Consider the following 5,579-nt stretch of genomic DNA (forward strand, 5'->3'; position numbering starts at 1 on the left):
TGGTAGAAAATGAGGCTTGAGAGTTCTGCAGGGACGATTCCCTTAGGGACCTAGAGGGTTTTAAGGAAGAGATCGACCTGGGTAAATGTGCAGAGGGGAGGACGGATTGATTGAACTGGGAAAGACTGAAGACATGGAGGCTCCTAAAGAGACTTGCAGTGATTTGGTTAGTATCAGGAGTGACAGAGAGGAGAGGACAAATTTACAGATGTTTAGGGGATAGAATCAACAGGAGTTGGAGAGAGACTGGGGATGGGTGGTGGGGGGAGGGACTGAGGGAGAAGTAGGAAGTGGATTGCTCCTGGGTTTCCAGCTATTCCTGGCTGCTGGAAGACCAGCAAATGAATCTGGCTGCAGTGAGTATGTGTGGGTAGGCAGTCAGTGCAGGAGATGGAGAAAGCATTATTGGGCAAGAAAACAGCCTGCAAGGGCTTGAAAGGGCAAGAGGAATGTGGGCAGAATGAGACATTCAGGGTGGCTGCCCATGCGTGCAGAGATGGGGGAGTGGTGGAGGCAATTATCAGGGATCGAGGATGGAAAGATTGGGGCTTAATATGCTGTAATAAGGCATTTGGGCTTTATCCTAGAGACCACAAAAGTGTTCAAGAGAGGGAATAACATGTTTCCATGTGTTAGGGAGAATAGATTTTTGGCCTGGGGATTTTTTTGTTGGGGGCAAGGTGGGGAGAAGAGAGGAATCAGGAAAATTAGCCTGATTGGCTTCTTAATCAATTAGGACGCTGTGACAAATAATCTTGACAAAAGATAGGACAGGCCAGTTAAATTGCAACACAGGTCCTGGGCCAGCAGCCCTCGCACCAACCTTCCCAGAAGGAACTCCGGGGGTACTTGCTCCAGGAAAAACAGAGGACAGCTGAGGTTTACCAAGTCAGCTCCTGAGCCCCAAACATGCCACACCCTGGGAAGTAAGTCACCACACTTATGACCAGAGTCATCAGCCCTTGCTTAAGCACCTGGAAAGTTGTTACAAAATAAATTTCAGGTGGGTTGAGTATGAATTGAATAGCCCTAAATTGATTGTTTTGTTTTGAATGAAGTTATGGAAACATCAACAACAAAAAAGTAACCTAAAGACACTTGCCCTGTGAACAGGAATTCCTCCTTTCAACATTGCCCACAAACTGAGCCCTCTCTGTCCTTTAACCCGTAAGAATCTCTTACTTTTGTGCATTTTGGGTGCCTGGTTTTCTTGTATCGACCCAAACACTGTCAGTTACCATCTAGATGCTGACCTAAATCGCTATCTCTAACCCAGATCGGTCTCCAGAGCTTTCGCCCTTGAATCAATTAAGATCATGTTTTGTGCAGGTGACAGAAAACCAGTCCCCGTGGCTTAACTAAATTAGGGTTTATTTTTCTCAGATGGTAAACAGCCCAGGGCCATACAACAGCTCCATAATGTCCAAATCCTTCTGTCTCCCTCCTCTACCTTCCTTAGCATAAGCCTTCATCCTCAAGGTTACAAAATGGTTGTATCTTGTCCAAGCATAGCAACCCTGTTGAGGCAGTAAGAGGGAAGGACAGGGTGAAGCGCAAATGCCGCCTGGGCCTGTACATTGTTATCAGGAAAACAATAGCTTTTCCAGAACCTCCACTCGAGGATGTCCACTTAGAGCTTATTGGTCGGAACTGGATCTCATGACCAACCACAGAGAGTCTGGGAAGACTGGCAAGAGAGTCTAGGAGCGTGAATGTTTTAACTGGTCACTTCACTGTCCCAAACAACGCTGGCTTCTGTTAGGAGAGAAGAAGGGGGAGAGGATATTGAGTGAGTAACTAGCAAGATTTCCACCTATCTTCTGGAGGGCTCTACTTGGGTATTTCATAAGGATCTCAAATTCAGTATGTCCTAAAGTGATCTTGTCATTTTCCCTCCACACTGGTTTCTCTTCCAGTGTGTTTTTTAACTACGATGAAATTCACAACCATTGACCCAGTTTCCTAAAGAAAGTCTTAACTCCTCCCTATCCGCATCCAGCCATATCCAATCAGTTATCACCCGTATGGATTCTCGTATCTGTCTACTTCCCACCTTCTCTCCCTGCCATTGTCTCAGTCTTAGTCAGTAGTGCCTGTTCCCTTCCTGATTGCCCTGAGGAAATTCTTGCCCTATTCCAGTCCTGCAGCCTATTCTTTACATTGTGTCTACCACAGGGTTCTTTCTTTTTTTTTCTTTTTTTAATATTTATTTACTTATTCATTTGGCTGCACTGGGTCTTACTTGCGGCACTCGGGATCTTCGTTGCTGCGTGCGGGATCTTCATTGCTGTGTGAGGGATCTTCCTTTCAGTGTTCGGGATCTTTTAGTTGCAGCATGCGGGCTTTTAGTTGCAGCATGCTGGATCTAGTTCCTTGACCAGGGATCGAACCCAGGCCCCCTGCATTGGGAGCGCAGAGTCTTAACCACTGGACCACCAGGGCAGTCCCCACAGGGTTCTTTCTTAAATTCAAAACTATCGATGCCCTCTCCCAAAAAAATAAATTTCCCACTACCTGTAGGGTAGTCCAAACTCCCTGACATGACCAGCAAGGCTCTGTGACCTTTGTGACATTTCTGCCCACTTCTGCAGCCTCATTGCTTCATTCTGCACTCCAGTCACACTAAAATACTTTAAAATTCTCTTCTCTAAAAGAGCCACTTCTCTCATTTTTCCTTCAGCTTGAATCTACCCTTTCTGCCCCCTTGGCTTTTTCTTATCTGACAGGTCTCAGCTCAGACCAGACTTCCTCCAGAAACTCTTCCAGGACCTGCCTTTGTAACTCTTATCATTCTGTATTGTAGCCATCTGTTTACTTGTCTTCCTCACCAGCAAGATCAGTGACTCTCAAACTTATGTGAATGTCAGAATCTCTGCTCATAATGTTCCTCCAGAAACAGAATCAGAATCTCTGGGGAGGGGGGAGTTGGGAATCTGCATGTTGAACAGGCAGCCAGGGTCATTGACAGGCAGATGGTCCAGGAACCAGGTCTTGAGAAACACTGAACCAGACTCCAGGCAACCTCAAGGAAAGTGTTTTGGTCCCTAGTGCATCCCTAATGCCTAGCACAGAGCCAGGCACAAAGTGGGTCATCTAACTCCAACCTTTTCTCCTTCCTCCTCTCTACACTGCCTCATCGACATAATAATAATGATCACTATTTATAGGGTAGCACAAACCGCTGTCAGGCAAATAAATGAATTATTCTCCTTCAGTGATTCTCCGTTGTCTGCAGTTTCAAAGTCCAAACTCTCTGACAAACCTGAGATTTGAATCCAGCAGTACCTCTTACTATCTCTGTGACTTTGAGCAATTTGCTTGAACTACATACACCTTGGCTCCCTCACCTGAAAAACTACGCTAATACTTATACCAACCTCATATGGTTGCTATTACAAGTAATTGAGACAATGAGCTTCAAGCACATAGGACAACGCCTGACATAGCAAGAACTCAATACAAATTTACCATTTATTATTATTATTGTTATTATTACTACTACTATTACTCCTCCTACTACTACTATTTTTGGAGTACCTATCAAATTCTAGCCAGGCATTTGAGTATGCATTTTTAAATGCATTATTTTCTTTAATCCTCCTACTCATCATAGCAAGGTAAGTATCATTATCCCCATTTTACAGATAAGAAAACCCAGGCTTAGAGAGGCAAAATAATTCATACTAGGTATAATTGAGAGCAAATAGAAGAGATGCAATTTGAACTTGGTTAAAAAAGAAACTTTTTAAAGCTTTATTAAAGTAAATCAAGTTTGGCAACCACATAGAACAATATGAACTTTTATACATTGCTGGTAGGAATGTAAAATGATTTATGATCACTTTGGGGAGCACTATCTGGCCAAGAGGAAGCTGTGCGTACACCATGATTCAGCAAATACACTCCTAGGAATATATTCTAAAAAATTATCACACCTGTGTATTTGGAGGCATGTCCAAGAATGTTCATTTTGTGATTATTTATTGAACAGAGGGATGTTTAAATGAACTGGAGTATAATCACAAAATGAAATATTATACAGCAGTTATATTGAATGAATCTCAAAAATGTTGAGGGGGGATGAAAGGAAATTCAGGAATAGTTACAGGAGAATACCGTTTATATAAAGATTAAAACATGCAAAACATGCCATCCATTTTTGTGGATAAATACGTACCTACTAGAGGCATAAAAACACACATTGGGTTGATAAATTGATAAGCCCCAAATTCAAGATGGCAATGACCTACAGGGAGAGAAGGAAATGGAATTAGGGAGGGTTACACAGAGACATTCAGCTATATATTTAATGCTTCATTGCCTAAAGAACAAAGCAGCTGAAGCAAATATAGGAAAATACTAAGATGTGACTAAGCTGGGTAATGAGTACATAGAGACTGGTTATATTATTCTATTTTTGTGTATGTCTTATTTCCTAATTTTAAAAAGGTTTCATTAAGAACACAGAGAATAGACACTTTGGGGTCCAGAAACGTCCTAAATCTCCCCTTGGGCCACTCCACCACCATCCCTGATGGTGGCCGCCTCCCCAAGCCTCCTGGCTGCCTGGGGGCCTCAGCGTCAAAGTGACTGAGCTGCGCCATGGGCGCCCCCAGGTCTGAAGTCTAGCAAGCTCTGGGCACTCGCGTGACCTAGTCTGCAACTCTCCCCGGCGGGGACGCCTGCCCGCCGGTGCCACCGCGTTTAGAGCCAGAGGAGAACCAAAGTTACCCTCCAGGAGCCGGTCCCAGCCATGAACCTCCGCAGCTCGATCACTACTCCACTCAGCTCTAGCCACGCCAGAGAGCTTGAAGTGGGGAGACCAGCGGACACCAGCCCTGACCCGGCCCGGACCCACCCTCGGGCCCGCCTCCCGGCCCGGGCCCCGCCCCTGGCCTCTCGGTTCCCTGCGCCAGCAGCACAGGGCCCAGCATGCCCTGCGGTGAGCCCGCTGTCCCTGCCTCCCGCTGTGACAGGATGCTGCAAATTCCCGTTCAAAATTCATCTCAGCATTCTCACGTATAAAAGGGCTTGGAAGCCACCTGAACTTCATCAGTACCATCAGATCTATATTCATAGACATGAAAAGTAATGTCATAAGATAGCAATATGAGAAAAAAGGCAGGTTACAAAAAACGGCATGTGTAAATATAATCCCATTTTTTTAGCGTGTGCCTAGAGAAAAAGGCAGATATGAGTATCTGTGTGAAGTGGGGTTAGGAATGATTTTTATTACTAGCTGTATTTTCTAAATGTTCTACTATGTTTTAATTGGTTTAAAAAAACTGGTGTAGGGGAGGAAAAATAATTTTCCTTCTACCCTTCTAGGTTCTTGGCTGAGACGTCCCACCCCCATAATAAAAAGGCAGATTAATAGAAGAAAAACAAATTTCTGCAAATATATGAGACTCAAAGGCAACCGGGCAATTGAGGTTTATCTACCATCCTGAACTAAGGAAAGGGATAGGAGTCTGGGTCTTCAAAGAGGGGGAAGCAATTCACAGAAAGGTGAGAAGAGCAGATGTTTGCCCTGCCATGCGGATATGTCTCTTAGATGAAATACTTGTCTCTGGTAACAG

At 44.5% G+C, this 5,579-nt stretch overlaps 1 long non-coding RNA gene across 1 annotated transcript; it reads right to left on the minus strand.

Annotated features, from left to right (window-relative positions):
* Positions 1-1,354: 1,354 nt before the first annotated feature.
* Positions 1,355-4,853, minus strand: LOC132369772 (uncharacterized). Its single transcript, XR_009504474.1, has 3 exons — positions 4,732-4,853; positions 4,178-4,246; positions 1,355-1,755 (listed from the first exon to the last, which is right to left on the minus strand). It is a non-coding gene; the product is annotated as an uncharacterized LOC132369772 (long non-coding RNA).
* Between the last annotated feature and the right edge of the window lie 726 nt (positions 4,854-5,579).

The sequence above is a fragment of the Balaenoptera ricei genome, chromosome 8 (genome assembly GCF_028023285.1).
Source record: "Balaenoptera ricei isolate mBalRic1 chromosome 8, mBalRic1.hap2, whole genome shotgun sequence".
NCBI lineage: Eukaryota > Metazoa > Chordata > Mammalia > Artiodactyla > Balaenopteridae > Balaenoptera > Balaenoptera ricei.